The 19,893-nt window shown below is 41.7% G+C and overlaps 2 protein-coding genes across 2 annotated transcripts in view; both read right to left on the bottom strand.

Annotated features, from left to right (window-relative positions):
* Window positions 1-19,893, bottom strand: part of EZR (ezrin) — a 164,266-nt gene that overhangs the window by 123,867 nt on the left and 20,506 nt on the right. The window lies entirely within an intron of this gene.
* The window catches only part of RSPH3 (radial spoke head 3), a 53,808-nt gene continuing 40,237 nt past the window's right edge, over window positions 6,323-19,893 (bottom strand). The window contains exon 9 of the transcript XR_007470582.1: window positions 6,323-8,063. The gene's annotated coding sequence lies outside the window, so the exon portion shown is untranslated. The remainder of the gene's footprint in view (window positions 8,064-19,893) is intronic.

The raw sequence follows: 19,893 nt of genomic DNA, 5'->3' as shown, positions 1-19,893 counted from the left end.
GCAAATCAAAATCACAATGAGATATCACCTCACACCTCTTAGGTTGACTATTATTTTTAAAAAGACAAGAAATAACAAGTGTTGGTGAGGATGTGGAGAAAACGGAACACTTGTGCACTGTTGGTGAGAATATAAATTGGTGCAGTCACTATGGAAAACAGTATGGACGTTCCTCAAAAAATTTAGAAAAGAACTACCATATGATCCAACAATTCCACTTCGGGTTATTTATCTGAAGAAAACAAAAACACTAACTTGAAAAGATACATGTTTATTGCAGTGTTATTTACAATAGCCAAGGTATGCAACAATCTAAGTGTCCATCAATGGATGAACGGATGAAGAAAATGTGATACACACATACGCACATACACACCATGGAATATTATTTAGCCATCAAAAGAATAAAATCTTGCCATAAAATCTTTGCAACAACATGGATGGACCGTGAGGGCATTATGCTAAGTGAAATTAGTCAGACAGAGAAAGACAAATACTGTATGATTTCTCTTATATGTGGATTCTAAAAACAAAACAAAAACAAAAACCAAGCTCATAGATACAGAGAACAGGTGAGTGGTTGCCAGGTGCAGGTGGGAGGGGGTGTTGTACAAAATGCATGAAGGGCATCAAAAGTTACAGACTTCCAGTTATGAGGTAAGTAATTCATGGGGATGTAATGAACAACATGACAACTATAGTTAATAATACTGTGTTGCATATTTGAAGGTTGCAAAGAGAGTAGATCGTAAAAGTTGTGATCACACACACACAAAAAAATTCTGGGGACTTCCCTGGCAGTCCAGCGGTTAAGACTCCACACTTCCAGTGCAGGAGGTATGGGTTCAATCCCTGGTTGGGGAACTAAGATCTGATATGCTGCATGGCATGGCCAAATAAATAAAAATTTAAAAAATTCTGTAAGTATGTATGGTTGGACATTAACTAGACTTATTGTGGTGATCATTTCTCAATATATACAAATATTGAATCATTATGTTGTGCACCTGAAACTAATATAATGTTGTGTGTCGATTATACCTCAATAAAAAAAGAAATTTAATACTGGTATGATAATTTTGTCTAAAATACAATCTATAAGGTGGGTCAAAAAGTGCCTTCGGTTTTTTAAGTAAAAATAAAAGACACATTTTTCACTTTCACCAAGAACTTTATTGAACACGTATTCACCCTTTTGTTTCACTACCTTCTGCCATTTTTCAGGCAACTTCATAATTCCATCTCCCCAAAACTTATCTTTTTGAGCAAAGAACTGTTCCAGGTGCCTTTTACAGTCTTCCAGGGAATTGAAATTTTTTCTATTAAAAGAATTTTGTAAAGACCAAAATAAATGGAAATCTGAAGGTGCAGTGTTTGGGGAATACGGTGGAGGAATCAGAACTTCCCAGCCAAGCTGTAACAGTTTCTGCCTGGTCATCAAAGCAACATGTGGTCTTGCATTGTCCTGATGGAAGATTATGTGTTTTCTGTTGACTAATTCTGGATGCTTTTCGTCAAATGCTGCTCTGAGTTGGTGTAATTGGGAGCAGTACTTGTTGGAATTAATCGTTTGGTTTTCCGGAAGGATCTCATAATAGAGGACTCCCTTCCAATCCCAACATATACACAACATCAACTTCTTTGGATGAAGATCGGCCTTTGGTGTGGTTGGTGGTGGTTCACTTCACCTGCCCCACCATCCCTTCTGTTCCACATTGTTGTACAGTATCCACTTTTCATTGCCTGTCACAATTGGTTTTAAAAATGGAATGTTTCCATTACGTTTCACTAGAGAATCACATGCAGAAATATGGTCAAGAAGGTTTTTTTCTCTTAATTTATGTGGAACCCAAACATCAATTAACATAATCAATCTGGTGCAAATGACTTTCAATGCTCGATTTGGATATTTTGAGTATGTCGGCTATCTCCCGCGTGGTATAACATTGATTGTTCTCAGTTAATGTCTCGATTTGATTGCTATCAACCTCAACTGGTCTACCTGACTGTGGAGCATCGTCCGGCGAGAAATCTCCAGCACGAAACTTTGCAAACAACTTTTGACACTTCAGTCAGTCACAGCACCTTCTCCATACACTGCACAAATCTTTTTTTGCGTTTTAGTTGCATTTTTACCTTTCTTGAAATACCAAAGCATAATATGCCGAATATGTTGCTTTTTTCTTCTGTCTTCAATATTAACATGGCTACACAAAAATTCACCAATTTTGATGTCTTTTTTTAAATGCATGCTGATATGACAGCTGTCACATACAATCTAACAAAATTGTTTCGAATGAAGTTAAAGACAACTAAGTGCTACTAGAGCCATCTTACAGAAAAAACCAAATGAACATTTTGGCCCACCCAATATATTCAAATTTTCCTATTGATGCCCTTTGTTTCAATCTTTTATATTTTTTCCTTATCTCAGATCCATCCAGGGTCACATCTTGCATTTAGTTGTCACATTTCTTTTAGTTTTCTTTTAATTTGAAACATTGCCTCTGCCTTTGTTTTCATAACATTGACAAATTTTGACGAGTATGAATCAGTTGTGTTACAGCTTTCTCAACTTGAGTTTGATTGATTGGAATCAAGTTACGCTTATTTGGCAGAAATACTGGATAATAACTGATGTTGTGTCCTTCTTAGTGCATCACTAAGGAGGCACAAAATTTTAGATAGTCCCACTTTTAGTGACGTTTATTTTGATCACGTGGTTGAAGCAGAATTTGCCAGATTTCTCCTATGCTCTGGTTATTTTTGAATGAGTGCCAGATGTTATGCATACAATTTTTAGTGATAAATTGAGGTGCTGCATGATGGTATTTTCCTCCAGAGAAGATCACTTTTGCTTTTGGCAGACAGCTGGGCTGGGGATAGGTCACCTGATTTTTGTCAGAGATTGAGATGTTCCATAGCTGGGCTCCAGTCTTTTTAGAGCTGGTCTATTTTTGGTTTATCTTTCTTAGGGGTCCCAACTAAAAGCCTAGAGTGTTTACAGGGGCCCTTCAACCTGGGTGGACTCAGAAGTTCAAGTTTTATTCCCCAGCCCTTGAAGCAATCAAAAGCTCTGTTCAGCTTTTTAACCTGTCAGCTATTGCTTTTGCTTTCTGAATTGACAATTGCCTCAAGGAGAAAAGTGGTCCCGGATGTCGGGCTTACTTCTCTTGGCTTCTCACCTCTTTCATATCTTAGCTCTGAAGGTACTCACTGCCTTGGGAGATCTCTGAAATCTTCAAACCTGTTTTTGTTATATTCTGTCCAGGTTTTCTAAATTGTTCTTGGTATGAGTGCTGGCCCAGAAAAAACTCAGTTTTGCCAGAAGTGGAACTTTTATTACCATCATTTAAAAATGCTTATTGAGCTCACTTAAATTACACAGGCTGCCTGGGAAATCCAAGGTAAGTTCACCTTATGTAACATGCACTTAGAAAAGTAATAGTGCATAAAAAACAATGAAAAACTAGTATACGTAAGAAGACTGAGCTTCTGAAACTGGAAATTTAAGTGAAATCTTTTTCAGGGGTAGCAAAGCTCATTTTATTTGACGGCTACTACCTAACTAATAAATGCATATAAATAGTGATTTTGTCTGCATACTGGAATTGCATTTTACAAGTGTGGACTGTTCTTTTCTCATAAAGCAGAGAACCCACAATTACTTTATTATCAGATAAGAATATTTTCTTCTTCTAAACTTTAGCGGCATTAAGTTAACTGTGAGTCAGGAGAGAAAAAAAATAACCCTACTTTTTTGTGTTCTCTTAGGAGTACAGTGCCTCTACAGTATAAGATTCATAAAAGTTTAATTTGGATGTATAGTAAAACTGTTGGATTTTCCAGGAAAATCCCCTTTTAAAATACTTTTCATTGTCTGATCACCCAATGGAGAGTGTGGTCATGGAATGAATGTAATTTATTTTTTTTAGTTTTCCTTCATCTCTTGTAGCTGATTATAGTCAATAACATTTTGCATTAACAATTCAGAAGGACAAAATGTGATTTTCCATTAGCATTCAGAGCCCTCCGCTGACATCATTCCCCAAGAATGTACTCCGCCACTAATGACAGGAGAAAGACAGGCAGTTGGCAGTGTTCAAACCTCAAGTCTAAAGAATGGACTGAAAACCTCATTTATATTTTTGCAATTTACTTTTGATTTCAGTTAAGAATACTAGACCCGCAACCTTCCTTACCAAAAATTTATTGACCAATTTTATTCCGTACCAGAAAAAGCAAGAACTCAAACTTTTTTTTTAATGATACATTTATAAAATTGCTATAAAACAAAGTTATGGATTAGACTGTCTTGTTGGTAGATCAGTAACATTGATTCTATTATTTTTAAATCTGTTGAGGCTCAGAGCTTTATTACATAATTTCAGAATCTTTGGTCCCAAAGATTTAATGGTGGATGCAGTAGGCTCAGTTACCTGTGTTCCCTATACTTTAGTGCCCTGGACCCTTTGGCTAACATCACAGGTCCTCTGTCTATGTTCTCTGTGATGAAGCAGGTAACTTATACTGGTTCTTTTGTTAACCTTGCTCTGTAGATGGAATTGAATTCAATTGAATAAACCCTCTGAGGCCTCTTTCCCAGAATCTCAGAGGCTCTGCAAAGGGCTTCAGAGTTGAGCAGCCTGCAGCACCAACCTAACTGCTCTGCTTCCAGGCACTGCTGCATCCGCCTGATGCAGCCTCTTCGGTCTGAAAGAGTTAATGTGCTGACTTTAGCGCCCCGTTCCCAGGGAGTGTTTGGTGCAGTCTTAAGTAAGTATCAGAATATTTTAGCAGGTGGTTTACAGTGTCTCTCAACACTGGTTCTTCAGTCAGTAAACTCAATGAAGCTGATGAAAAGACACTGGTGAAATACGATGCCTCCACGCACAAGGCTCCGGGGAGGATCGGGTTGTGGGTAATGCAGTCAACATCCACAATATTTCTAAACATCATAAAGAACGTGCTCCTACACCTGCTTATCTCCTAAACAGCACAGTGCTTCAAAGAACTAACCTCCTCCCCGCTTTCTAAGTGCAGTTATTTGTAAATGCTAGTTTTTGCTATTTAAACAGTATAATTTGAATTTTACAAAATGTCTTTCCATTTGTTTGCCTCCAGATGGACATACTTTAAGATTACTACCAAATTAAAACTCTCTCCATTGTTACTTCAGTTCTCAATGCTGGACATTGGCTAAATCCCTATCTGGGCTCCTCCTTCTGGTATTGCTGTGCTCCTTGGCACACTGTTCTGCAGTAAAACAAACTGAAGTAGTCTAAGCTCTGGAAAGGCAGGGACCCTGTCTGTCTTGTTCATCCTTGTATCTCGCAAACCCAGGAGCCCGATAAATGTTTGCTGAAGGAATGAATGAGTGAAGAAAAGATATTTATTAGTGGTCTCTGACAAATTCCAAACATATTATAGAGGTACAAATGGTTTTTTTTAGGATTTATATTCTCCTCTTTGCTCACCCAGGCAGCAATTTAAAATATAAAATCAGTTTTGCTTAATTTGGAAGCTGTTGAAGCATAGCAATTCTGTTTTTTAAAAGTACTGTATTATATGTGGAACTAGAAAAATGGTACAGATGGGGGCTTCCCTGGTGGCGCAGTGGTTGAGAGTCCGCCTGCCAATGCAGGGGACACGGGTTCGTGCCCCGGTCCGGGAGGATCCCACATGCCGCGGAGTGGCTGGGCCCGTGAGCCATGGCCGCTGAGCCTGCGCATCCAGAGCCTGTGCTCCAAAAAAAAAAAAAAAAATGGTACAGATGAACCGGTTTGCAGGGCAGAAATTGAGACACAGATGTAGAGAGCAAACGTATGGACACCAAGGGGGGAAAGTGGCTGGGATGGTGGTGTGATGAATTGGGAGATTGGGATTGACACGTATACACTGATGTGTATAAAATGGATAACTAATAAGAACATGCTGTATAAAAAATAAATAAAATAAAATTCAAAAGAAACAAAAATAAAACAAAAAAAAGTACTATATGCTGGGGACTTCCCTGGTGGTCCACTGGGTAAGACTCCACACTCCCAGTGCAGGGGGCCTGGGTTCGATCCCTGGTAGGGGAACTAGATCCCGCATGCATGCCACAACTAAGAAGTCCACATGCCGCAACTAAAAGATCCCGCATGCCGCAACGAAGACCCGGCTCAGCCAAAATAAATACATAAATATTCTTTAAAAAGTACTATATGCTGCACCGAGTATGTCTTGGAACTTACAGAATAGTTTTAAGAGAACATGATATGAGGTTTACAGTCAATAAGCCATATGTCAGGATTGTCAGACCACACTGTACACGCTGTGAGACTTTCCCACCCGGTGAGATTCATTACAGTTTATGGTTAATTATCAACTTAGAAACTCATACACCACCTTTAATTAAATTAGATTTTCAACCAAAGCAAGTTATAGGACATGAAAGCATTGTAGGAATTATATATATATTATAATAATCACACTAAATAACTGATCAATTAAAATAGATAACTTATTTAAACTTGAAGCATTCATACTTCATTGATATTTATTATGTGATGCTATTTTAATACTGTAATATTTGCTTTGGCCAATAGTACCTGAAAATAAATCCATGACTATGTTCTTAAAATCTATCAATAGATATCTCCTAAATTTCTGAATAAAAAGGAATAGATTGTTTTTATATAATTTTATAATATTGTTTTTACCATTCACCAAAGTAAATAAGACACAATTTTGTTATAGTCATTTTAATTATAAATAAGACAGATTTGGGGCATTTTTTCCTCTGGGGGCTTGAACTCTTATCCACACTTCTACCTAAACACTTTACGTAGCAGGTGGCTAAGGAGGGCAGATGGGGTCAGTGACGACCATATTCCCCTCAGCACCGTGTTTATGGCCCACACTCCCTCCAGCCGCTGTTCTTTGGGGGCTGGGAGGCTGGCAGGCATGGCTAGGGTTTGGCAGCAGTCCCTAATTCAGTGGCTCCAATTCTATTTTTTCTGTTAACATTGGGAAGTATATTCTGGGTCAAATGAGAATAAAGAAACCACATTTAGGAAAGAACCCAGAGAAGAAACAATGCTTAGAGGTTTTCAACTTTTCACCAGTGTGTGTGGCTGCACAGTCCACTAACTTTGGGAAGCTTTAAAAGAAATGATAGCCAGGCCCCCACCCAGACCAGCTGAATCACAACTTATACTCACTGAAAAAAGTGTTGTTTGGCGGGGGAGGGAGTGGGATGAATTGGGAGATTGGGATTGACATATATATACACTAATACATATAAAATAACTAATGAGAACCTGCTGTATGGCACAGGGAACTCCACTTCGCTGTTCAGTAGAAACTAGCACAACACTGTAAAACAACTATACCCCAATTAAAAAAAAATAATAAACGTTAAAAAAAGTGTTGTTTGAAAAGTACTTTTAGGTGTATCTCATAATGATCATAATGGGGCTGATGGGGTTTGCTAAATGAGGGGGGCAGAATTTTATTTATTTGTTTTCAGGAGATGTGAAAGTCAGGGTAGCAACTTTATCTGATTGTTCACCATCGTGTTCCTAGTCACAAACAAGAGCCTGACACACAGTAGGTACTGAATAAATATTTGTTGAATAAATAAATGACACACTATGGAGACTAACTCTGTTTTCTCCCCGTGGTTCAACTGTGCACTCTAGACTCTTCCTTCAAACGTGCGGCTGGCTCCTCCCTGATCATCCCACTAACAAAACTGCCATCTGCTTGACAGGCGATATTTATGCCTCTTCTTATTGAATACTATCTTTTTATGTTGGGTTTTTTTTTTTTTTTTTGGTTGGAGGAAGGAGTAGATAGTGGTTTATGTTTTTTCTGACTCACGAGTGAAAACAATAGTGTCAAAAAAAAGGGTTTCATGAAGAATCTATACTGAATAGATAAACCAACCACAAAATAGAAATGTTCACATTTTCGTTTATCCCTTCTTCCTCCATCCAAAAAATGAAAACAGATGATTCAAAATGTTGTAGTCAAAATCTTCTTGATGCAAAGGATGAAGAGTGATCTTGGATAAAGATCTGTAAAATTATATATACACAATATATAAAAATATATAAAAGCACATTGAATATAAGACAGTTCTCTCATTGAAAAAATCCAGAACCCTGACCAAACAACATGATTTTCCATGGGACCCATTTTTTTAGGACAGGAAACATGACCCTGCTGAGGGAGTCCAATGGAAATTGTTAGCTGACATGCCCCCAATAGAAAGCAATGCGTGATGATTTCTTTAAGAACTTACATGAACATTATTAAAGGAATGACTAATACTTTATACATGAATAATACTGAAGCAATTATAACACTGTAATCTCTAGATCTACTGAAGTTATTTTGTAATTTATATAGGTATGCCATCTAAACATATTTCACTTATTGTGACTTTGTTAGGAATAATTTTAGCAGGTACTACACAAGAAATAAAAAGTATTAGAAATAACAAATTTGTGTACTGTGTATTTATGAGTCCTTTGTATAGTCTGTTCTTTTTTTGGCCACACTGCGTGGCATGTGGGATCTTAGTTCCCCAACCAGGGAAGGAACCTGTGCCCCCTGCAGTGGAGGCGTGGAGTATTAACCGCAGGACTGCCAGGGAAGTCCCTGTATAGTCTGTTCTTAAGGTGCTATAGACAGCTTTTATTTGCCATTACATTTTAAAAAATTTTCCTAAGTAGAAGAAATAAGATTTTTTTTTTAATGATCAGAAGTAGATGAGTCATTTCAGGGATATTTGCTGCCTGTATTAACTGAAGAATGGGAACCTGAACCTTAAACAATTTTTAAATGATAACTTTTCATTAAAATTGGGGGCATATTCATTTGTTTACAAATACTTTTTTTCCCTAAAAAACCCACGCATAGCAACTTATTGGATACTACTAAAAAAAAAAAAGAAAAAACGAAGCACACGTTATACACATGTAAACCAAACTGTTCTCTCTTGACTTCCGGGAAGACTACACTATTTCAGTGTCATGTAAACTGTTATACCATTGTCTTCATTTATGTGGAACTAGCTCTATAACTAATTAAATCCTGTGTGCAGTATGTGAATGCAGTCACTTTTTATTTTAAAGTGATACAAACGTTCTGAGGTTCTATATGGTCTAAATATGACCAGAAAAGTAGCATCAGGGTTAATCTGAAAACCCAGATGCTGATATATCTTTTTTTTTTTTCTCAGCGGCCACGGCTCACGGGCCCAGCCGCTCCGCGGCATGTGGGATCTTCCCGGACCGGGGCACGAACCCGTGTCTCCTGCATCGGCAGGCGGACTCCCAACCACTGTGCCACCAGGGAAGCCCTGATATATCTTTTTTTAAGCAATGTCAGTTCTCTCTTGAAAGTCAGCATATAAACAGAATTTCTAGAGGCAAGCTTCCTATTTGCTAATTCACTTAGATGGTAGTTGTAGAGCTGATTGTCCTTTCCCAGCTTAGTAGGAGGGGCCTCTGGAGCCAGCCTGCTGGGTGTGAATCCTGGCCCTGCCTCTGAATAGTTATGTGACCTTGGGACAAATTACTCAGCTTCAGTGGTCTTAGCTCCCCCTGTATCCAGGGGGATAATGACAGTGCTCACTGTGTCTGGGGCAGCTGGGGGGCTGCAGCGCCACACCGAGCGCAGGGAGCTTAGCATGGCTCTACGTCTTGTACACTTAGCTATTCTCTCCACGCTGACAAAGCCTCACATGCTTTGGGCTTTTTTTTTTTTTCCTGGGCACTTGGCACCCTTAAATGTCTGTTACAGATGTCTATGACTGCAGCAGCCAGGAGTCTTACCACATTTGATGCTGTGGCTGGAGTCCCATTGCACTGCTCGTCCAAGCCCTGCAAAAAAGGTTCCTTGGAGGATGTTCAGGAGGCTTGAGGGAGATGACATTGGTATTGACTTTAAAAGTGGGCATTTGAGGGCTTCCCTGGTGGTGCAGTGGTTGGGAGTCCGCCTGCCGATGCAGGTGACGCGGGTTCGTGCCCCGGTCCGGGAGGATCCCACATGCCGCGGAGCGGCTGGGCCCGTGAGCCATGGCCGCTGAGTCTGCACGTCCGGAGCCTGTGCTCCGCGGTGGGAAAGGCCACAACAGTGAGAGGCCCGCATACCGCAAAAAAAAAAAAAAAAGTGGGCATTTGAGGGAGGGTCACAAATGAAAATGGTGGAGGATTTTTGACACAATCTTTTACATCCATCACTGCCTGTGAGAAGTGAACAAGAGTGAGCATGATGCCGTCATTCACAGTATTCAGGAATTTGGAAGAGACTTTACATAGATCTAGTTGAGGCCCTCACTCGACAAATGAAGAAAGTGAAATGAGAGAACGGAAGGGCTTTCCCCCTTCCACATCCGCCAGGCAGGGGCCAGGACAAGAGTGCAGTGCTCCTGACGGGGCTTCACGCTGCTCATTTACTCAACAGACAGCCACTGAGCACCCCCTTGCTGTGTGCAAGGCTGTGTGGGAGAGCAACTTGGGATAGCACAGGGAGCAACCACTTGACCTGGTGCTTACATCCAGTATTTTCTATGTTATAAAGGGTCAAGTTCTTGCACAGTAATTGAACTTGGAAAAAGAAAAGCCATCATATGAATCTGAAAAAATATGAAAAGTAAAACAACAAGGGTTTCTAATATCGTACATACACAAAATTCTCCTGGAGTGGACTTGCTGGTGGCAATCACTATGCCATCAGTAACAACATGACAGTAGGCATGTCAATTATTAGTGCAGTCCAGACCATAGGTCTGTTTTCTATTATTTGTTTTTGTTTTTAGACAGTTTATGAAAGTAATCCCTGAAGTTTTAGGAATTTTGACAATTAACTCATCTGACTTTAAAGTCCTCTCTTCCACTAAGAATGTTTATTGAGCATATTAGTTTCCTACTGCTGCCATAACAAATGACCACTTTGTGACTTTGGAACAGCACATGTTTACTGTCTTACGGTTCTGGAGGTCAGAAGCCCGAAATTAGCTTCAGTTGGCTAAAACTGAGGTGTCAGCAGGGCTGGTTCCTTCTGGAGGCTCCAGAGGAGAATATATTTCCCTGCTTTTTCCAGCTTTTAGAGGCTGCCCACAATCCCTGGCTTGTGGCTGCATATCACTACAACCTCTGCTGCCACTGTCACATCACCTTCTCTGACTCTGACCCACCTGCTTTCCTCTGATAAGGACCCTTGTGATTACATTGGGCCCAACTAGATAATCCAGGTTCATCTCCCCATCTCAAGATCCTTAACTTAGTCACATCTACAAAGTCCTTTTTGCCATGAAAGGTAACATCTTTACAGTTTCTGGGGATTAGGATGTGGACATCTTCGGCAAACCATTATTCAGCTTATCACTTCCAGCATTTCTTTTTTGCGGGGAGGTGTGGTAGCAAAATTCTAATACACAACTATGCTGTGAATGATGAAATGTGGTACTATGTTAAATAAATCATAAAAAGAACTGCTGACAACTTATATCAGAAACTAATTAGTCACGTTTTGATCTTCATTTTAGAGAATTAAGTATTTTTAAAGTATCCTATTATGACTGAATATTAACTTTTGGTCTAGAAATGTGAAAAATTCAGGTATGGTTTTCTTAGATGAAGTTGAGGTATATCTAGAGTCTGTATAAAGTGTGATTTTTACAAGTTTAATTAATTTTTTCGTTTTTTTTGCGGTACACGGGCCTCTCACTGTTGTGGCCTCTCCCGTTGCAGAGCACAGGCTCCGGACGCGCAGGCTCAGCGGCCATGGCTCACCGGCCCAGCCGCTCTGCGGCACGTGGGATCTTTCCGGACCGGGGCACGAACTCGCGTCCCCTGCATCGGCAGGCGGACTCTCAACCACTGCGCCACCAGGGAAGCCCAAGTTTAATTAATTTTAAATTAAGATGGAAGGCTGCCTAACGGAATCCTACAATGATTTTTTTAGAAGCTAAATCCAACTTTCTGTTCTACTGTCCCATTTCTTCAGGTTTTCTGTCATATCATCTGTTCCTTTCACTGCCTCCTCTTCCTTCCTCCTGTCCATTAACTGCATTCTACAACTATCACCCTGTGAATTTCTCTCCTCTTTCACTCTCCAAGATCTCATTCATTCTTGCACTTTCAGTTACCACCTTTATGAGATGGTGCCCCCAAACCAGTCCAGTTTCCCTGTGGCCCAAACTCTTGTCACCCCAACAGCTTATTTGCATACCTCCACGAGGATGTTTCCCCACAACCTGAACAGGTTCCAAATCACAGCCGCCCTGTTCCTTCCCTGCAAACCAGCAGTTCCTTTCAGTCCTGTTTCTGTCACAGGCACTTCCACTATCTTCTCGTCTTTCACTGTCTCTACTCAGAAGCAGGGTAGGCTCCCAAAGGCTGTTCCTATGTCTTTTGATACTAGAGTGGGAGCTTCATGAGGGCAGGCCTCTGGTCTGTTTTGGTCACTGCTGGAACCTCAGTGTCTAGAATAGTAGTTCCTAGCACACAGCAAGCATGCAGTGTGCATTTATTGCACAAGCGGCTGTGGCTCAATCTGTTGGTGACATATTTTTGCTTTGGCACACAAATTTTAAAAATCTATTTCAAGAGATAATAAGAAAAAATATCTGTGGATCATTTTTGAAACTACAAAGCCATTTGACATTTACCTATTTTATTTTTTACAGAAATCTTGTGATGAGGCTGAGGGAATATATTGTTAAATCTCCATTTTAGAAATGTGAAAACTGAGACTCAGTGAGCAATTAATTAGTCCAATTTCTTCACCTGAATTTGATTTCATCTTCTCTTAAATTCTTAACTTACAGACTTTGCTTCATCTATAATCTCTCAGCTTTGTCTCTCATAACTGTCCCTTGCTTTCATTTTCCACGCTCTCAATACCTTACTATCTCTTGTCTGGACAACTGGGATTGTACCTTCCTGTTTCCAATAATACCGAAAATCTATTTTAAAGTTCTGCTAGAATTATCTTCAAAATACAAATCTGAGGTCATTCCTTTCTTAAAACTACTATTGCCCTCCCAGAAGATTTTATCCTTGACCAGACATCATAATACAGAAGCCAGAATGAAAGTTTCCACAATCCAGACTGAAGAGCAGAGAAAAATTAAGTTGGTATACACAATTTTCAATTGGCCTTCAGGGAGTAGGTAGTATGATTTCAATCTTTTGAAAGTACTATGTTATTTCTCAGCATAATTCTTTAAAAGAGGCACACTTCAGATACCATTCCCTCAGTAGTTTATAGTTTACAAGCTTACCTCAGGAAACAAGAAAAATCTCAGATAAACAACTTAACCTTATACCTAAAGCAACTAGAGAAAGGAGAACAAACAAAACCCAACGTTAGGAGAAGGAAAGAAATCATATAGATCAGAGCAGAAATAATTGAAATAGAGACAGGAAAAACAATAGAAAAGATCAGTGAAACTAAAAGCTGGTTCTTTGAAAAAAGTAAACAAAATTGATAAACCTTTAGCCAGACGCATCAAGAAGGGAGAGGAGCCAGATCAATAAAATTAGAAATGAAAAAGGAGAAGTTACGACCGACATGACAGAAATACAAAGGATCATAGGAGACTATTATGAACAACTATATGCCTAGAAAATGGACAACTTAGAAGAAACGGACAAATTCTTAGGAAGGTACAATCTCCCAAGACCGAACCAGGAAGAAACAGAAAATATTAACCGACCAGTTACCAGTAATGAAATTGAATCAGTAATTTAAAAACTCCCAACAAACAGAAGTCCAGGACCAGGTGGCTTCATGGGTGAATTCTACAAAACTAAACTCTTCTCTAAATGAGAAGAGTTAACACCTATCCTGAAACTATTCCAAAAATTTGCAGAGGAATGAATACTTCTGAACTTTTTCTATGAGGCCAGCACCACTTTAATACCAAATCCAGACAAAGATATCACAAGTAGCATTCCCTTATATGTGTATAGAGGTATTAATGTAACAACAGCAAATACATCTGTCTATAAGATATAGTCAGTTTAGTTCTGGTGTGTCAGGCTAAAGGGAATAGTTCTTATTCAGTATTGTTCTTATATTAAAAATTAACATTCATCACACACACATTATGTGCTAGAATGGTCTTGGATGACCCATCAGGCTGAGCCACCTTCTGAATAATAATTCCTAGACCTCGTGGAAATAAAACTCAAATGTTTTATTACTTCAGAGTCTGAAGTGAAGTTCTAGAGAAGCAGACGAACAGTAGCGGGGTCACAGCATTCCTTGATGCAACATTGGCACACCGCTGCTGAGTTCTTGCGATGTTACTGCCAAGGCCAGCGTGGCCTATCCCGTCTCCTCTGAACTCACTGGGTTCAGCTGTCAAGGAACTTCAGCTTTATAGGAGAGCCTTTTATTTAGCTTTACTATTTTATATTTAAAAACTCCATTCTCATTTTCTGATAGATTTTTTAAAAACAGATAACTGGATATAGTAGTTTGAAGATAAATATTGAGAACCCTCTTAACTAAATTGATTCAGTTCAGCATCGTGCAAAATGCTATGTATTCCTGTTATTTTGGTAAACTTTTAAACTTCTAAGGACTCTTCCTAAAAGGAATGAGAATAAAAGATGTGAAGTCACTACCTGATATTTTCTATTGATTACGGTGGCTTCGCTTACAATTCAGGGACCTGCTGAAACGCTGCTGGCTGCCAAAGTATTCAACTTTACCAGGGCAAGATCGCAAGCTGGCTGTGTATGTCTGCTTAGAAACTCAATGCTCTGTAAACATGTGTGTTTGCATTTCCTTTGTGTTATGTTTAGAGAAAGATAAATGATTGTGCAATAGAACAAAAGAATCTATACAGGGTGGCAATGTCGAGAAGTTGACCTTCGGGCATTTAATGAATACACTTCACTCCTACACAGTGGTAGCAGAGTACTGAGCAAGCTGTACTTGAGGCAGGGCAGGCAGAACGCAGCTTCGTTCTTCCCCCACTGGCTCGTTAAGCCCTCTCCGTGGGCTTGTTTCTCCTTTGCTTCTTGGATGAAATCTTGGGCAGCTTCTAGAGCTTTTCTGGTCACTCTTTTATTTATTTATTTATTTATTTTGCGGTACGCGGGCCTCTCACTGTTGTGGCCCCTCCCGTTGCGGAGCACAGGCTCCGGACGCGCAGGCTCAGCGGCCATGGCTCACGGGCCCAGCCGCTCCGCGGCACGTGGGATCCTCCCGGACCCGGGCACGAACCCGTGTCCCCTGCACCGGCAGGCGGACTCTCAACCACTGCGCCACCAGGGAAGCCCTCTGGTCACTCTTAAAGCACTTAAACCTCCAGTTTAATAACTGAGTCTAACGCAGTGCAACGGTCAAAACCCAGACGCTCATCCAACCGGAAGTGCCTCCCCTTCCGGGACTCAGCCAGCTTCAGGTCTGCTGGTCTGCAGCGGGGTGGCAGAGGCCCGGGGGTGGTGTGTCGGGCCCCTCCTCCTTTTCTCCCCCAGTCTCCCCAGCTTGCTGTGAACGCCTGTTTCTCTCCCCTCCGAGCCCGGGCCAGGGAGAGGGAGACCCCCCCAAGGTGGGCAGCTGTGCTCTGCCATCAGGGCTCTCTGGACGGCGGATGTGAGGGCTTGACTCTTGTACTCACACTGCCTGAAGAAGCGGGCTCTGCCATCGGCTGCTGGGGTGGCTCTGAGGGCCTGCCAGCCAGACGCTCACGTCACCGAGCTGTTGGTCGGTGGGGCGGGCGGGAACAAGGGGCATGCTAGGTCCTGCCCTAGAATGTCCTGAGGGGCGTCTGAATGCTCCTGTCCAGCAGCATGTCACTCATGACATGCTGTGTAAATCCGTTCTTTATTATTTGGTGATACTTCTTAAAGTCTGCTATAAACCCTTCAATGGCAATTAACTCCAGCTCCAGGGATTGTAGGTCAAACTCCTGAGTGGTCTCCGGGAAGCCTCTTTCCCACCTAGAAACTGCACAGCACTCCAGTCACCCCCAAAGGACCCCCACTCTGGGGTACTTGGCTCCCTGCAGCTCCTCGGGGCACTGCTCCAAGCGCCCCTGCTCCCCAGGCAGTACCCTGCACCTCCTGCCTCTTTCTCAGCGGCCTCAGCGCAACCCCTGAGAACGGAGTCCAGTTTACCACCCTGTGGCATGACTGCATTACAGAGAACACAGAAACTCAACCAAGAGGCAGTTAATAAGTTTACCTTTAAAGCACTGAGTAACTTAGTTTTATCCAACAAGGTAACTAACAAAAATGAGTCACTGATTAACTTAATTGCCAAAATTACTTTTGAAACGAGTTTTTTTTAAGGTGATGTTAGTAACAGCATCCTAAAGAGTGTATCTTATTGATTCATCTTATTAAAAAAGGGATCAGATACTAGAAATTTAGGAAAAACCAAAGTCATAGGAAAGCATGAAAATTGGTTGACACAAAAATATGACTAGGTATGTGAAAAAGTAAACAAGGCGTTGGTCATTTGGGCAAGCACTGTTCATACACTACAAGTGTGAATGTATGAGTTGAGGTGAATTATAAGAATGGGTACCGGCAAACCAAGGGGTCAGAAAAATATGGAAAACAATTAAATGAAGTGAGCTTGATGTAATAGCTTTGTTGAAGTTTAAGCCAGACGAATGTTGGCTAACCCTTCCTTGGTTTTGTTCACGTGGTGGACATTTGTCGATGCCCACGATGTGGATCCGAAAATTCAAATGTAAAGCATATCTCGGTCTTCAGGGAGCTCACAGTCTAGTGGTAGAAACTGGCTGATGAACAGTGATAACACCACGTGATGGGGGCTGAATCTGAGGTAACATAGTGCCAGCAATGGACCTTCGGCCCTGGGACTGAGCAGGCCATGCTCAGTCTGCCAGGATGACAGGGACGCCACTGGAGAATGCTTGAGGGCAACACTGCTGACCTCAGAGAGTCCATTCTCATGGCATCGCTGTGCCCACTGCTGGGGAGAATGGCCACTGACCAACTGATCCCTGTGACTACACGTGACACTTATCCAGAGCAGCCGGCCCCCGGCCCCAGTTCCTGTGATGGTGGAATATTCCGGTGGAATACAGGAGACACCACAATTGCTCAAGTGGCTTCATTCTTGGCTGGGGGTAACTGAGCTGACAACAGTGATAGTGATCTGTTAGCTGTGCTTAGACAAAGAGCCAGTGAGATTTTCCAAGGCATAAAGACCCAGCAGGTTGGCCTGCTTCCTTGGCCAGGGTGGTTCTGGATAAGAGGATCACTCCTGACATTGTGCTGTCTGCCTAAGGGTGTGCCTGTCTGCCCACTGGCCAACACGTCATGCTGAATATGGGCCAACCCAGCAGGGAGTTAGAACAGTCAGTCTCCCACATGTAAGAATGAGAAGGACGCTTGTTTCCGACGTTCCAGGGAACACCCTGGACAGGACTGGCTACGTTAGTTTGCGGCTGCAATGCAAAATAAAAATGTGGCGCCCCTGTGCAAAAACTATTAAAAATTTCAAGGTAGTGACAACAGGGCATTAAATCAAGCTCGAGCCCCTATAAAAGCAACGGGACACAGGTGCCACAGCCATGACGCTGGCTCTGATCTTGTGACCTCTTTTCTTGCCTGGATCTGGACCTTACAGCCTCTAGTCTGTTCTGCAATGCCTCTTTAGAGTATGTCAAGGACTGGCATCTCAGTCCTCATGAGTGAAATGGCACGAGATGCTGATGGAACAAGGAATGAGGCAGCTTTTGGATGCAGGAAGGTGAACTGAGGTAGAGGTCAACCTATCCAGGACTCCGCCTCTGCAGAATTGGCCTTTCAGAGATAGAGCTGGCTTTCCATGGAGACCACTGGGATCTTCCATCTGCGCTAAGGAAACCGGCCATAGCTAAGTGCTTAAGGCAGTGCAGTCAGTCCTGATGGAATGCCGAGTGGCAGATCAGAGCTGGAAATCACGGATCCACCACGTTATACAGCCGCAGCTATAAGGCCTGGATCTCAGACCCTGATCATGCTAGGGGAGGCCCTAATACTTACCTATTATGCAACTGATCAGATGCATGTCGTAACACAGGGCTGAGGTTTCTCTCCTGGAGTCTAATTCCAGCTCTGCTCAATCCCTGTCAGCTCCCCCAGATTGGGATGGAGAATGGGGAAACTCTGCACTTCACTACTCCTGTTTCTAAGTTTTTCTCCCGTAAGTACTATTCAGGCTGGTATGTGTGCTGCCAGAACGCTACAGTCCTAAGGCAGAGGCTTCATGAAGTGGGGACACTTTAGCTGAGTATTTAAGGATGAGAAGTTTGCTAAACAGGCAAATGGTGTGTGTGTATGTGTGTGCATATGTGTGTATGTGTGTGTGTGGCAGTGGTTGGGGGAGGTTTATAGGCAAGAGGAACAACACGTGCAAAAGCAGAGAAGCAAACCAGAGGAAATAAAAATCAGGAAATCATTAGTAATTTGATTTGGTGAGAACAAAGGGTTATGTGTGCGAGAGTCATGGGAAATGTGCCTGGAAAGATAGGAAGAGGCCAGATCACAGAGGCCCTGCATGTCCTATTAAGGAGTTTGGACTTTATACTTTGTATACTACGGTTAAGACAATGAAGGATTTTCAGGAGGAAAGTGACACAATCAGATCTAAAGTTCTGATGGATTGCCAGAGTATAAGTGAGAGGACGCTAAGACTGGAGGCAGGTGGTTGCAATGGTCTAGAAGAAAATGACGGGAGAGGGAATGCTGTCGAGTTGAATGACTGCACATGTGATTAAGCCAAAGAGACCCTGAAGCCGCAGGATTGTGGAGCCACAAAACAGGAACAGCCTGGATATTGGATTTATTTTTTTGTAAGGGAGATTCTCAGGAGAGTCACCATCCCAGGAACATCTGAACTGGGTTTTACATAAGAGTAACATAAAGGTTTATTGGGTTTAAGCCATTGAGATTTTTGGATTTCTTTTTAAGTATTTCAGCTTTTAGCCTATATTGATGTATAGAAGTAAGGAAATCAATGGTGGGTAGTACCGTTAATTCAATATAGTGAAGACAGAAAGGAACCAATTCAGAAGATGATGATGAATTTGTTTAACTATGTCTTGCATTTGAGAGGCCTGTGTGAAAGCACAATGGAACTTGTAAAGAAACAGTTCTCTGTGAGTCACCTTAGTTTCTGTGCATCCTGAGAGCAAGTCATGGACTGCCCTCTGTTTCAGACTCTATCTTTTCAGGGGTGTTTAGATAGCAAATAACCTTTGAAGAAAACCTGAACAACATTTTTTTTTTAAGATTTTTTTTTTTTTTTATGTGGACTGTTCTGAATTTGTTACAATATTGCTTCTCTTTTATGGTTTGGGTTTTTGGCCGCAAGGCATGTGGGATCTTGGCTCCCCAAACAGGGATCAAACCTGCACCCCCTGCATTGGAAGGTGAAGTCCTAACCACTGAACGGCCAGGGAAGTCCCAAAACACTTGAACAACTTTTGAAGAAAATGATAGTGTCTCCCTCTGGAGCAAAGAGCAGGCATGCCTGCTGCCCACTATAGAAGACTGGAGTTCTCTAAGCTCACGTTCCTCTCCCATGAGGCCACTCACCGCATGTGCAAGTTCCATCTGGCCTTCATTTTGCCTTGTGGGAACTAGAGCTCCAGAGCCAGCACAAAAATGCTGATATTCTGGGTACAACTCTTGCTGTGAGTAACATATCACCCTATGTCTCCGACTCAGGAGTCTTATGTCAAAATTTACCAGCATCCATGAATCTCTGGCAGGCTAATTTGATAACTTGGAAGTAGTTCATAGTTCTGGACAGAGCTATCTAGAGATGGTTAGTGATATAGATTTGGAGCTTAGGCCCGAGGTCTCATCAGAGTGTAGGTGGGTTGAAGTCGTGGGTGTTGATGAGATTACCTGGGAT

Source organism: Orcinus orca, chromosome 12 (genome assembly GCF_937001465.1).
Source record: "Orcinus orca chromosome 12, mOrcOrc1.1, whole genome shotgun sequence".
Taxonomy (NCBI): domain Eukaryota; kingdom Metazoa; phylum Chordata; class Mammalia; order Artiodactyla; family Delphinidae; genus Orcinus; species Orcinus orca.
Note: the sequence above shows the minus strand (reverse complement) of the source record. Positions and strands in the feature narration are given on the sequence as shown.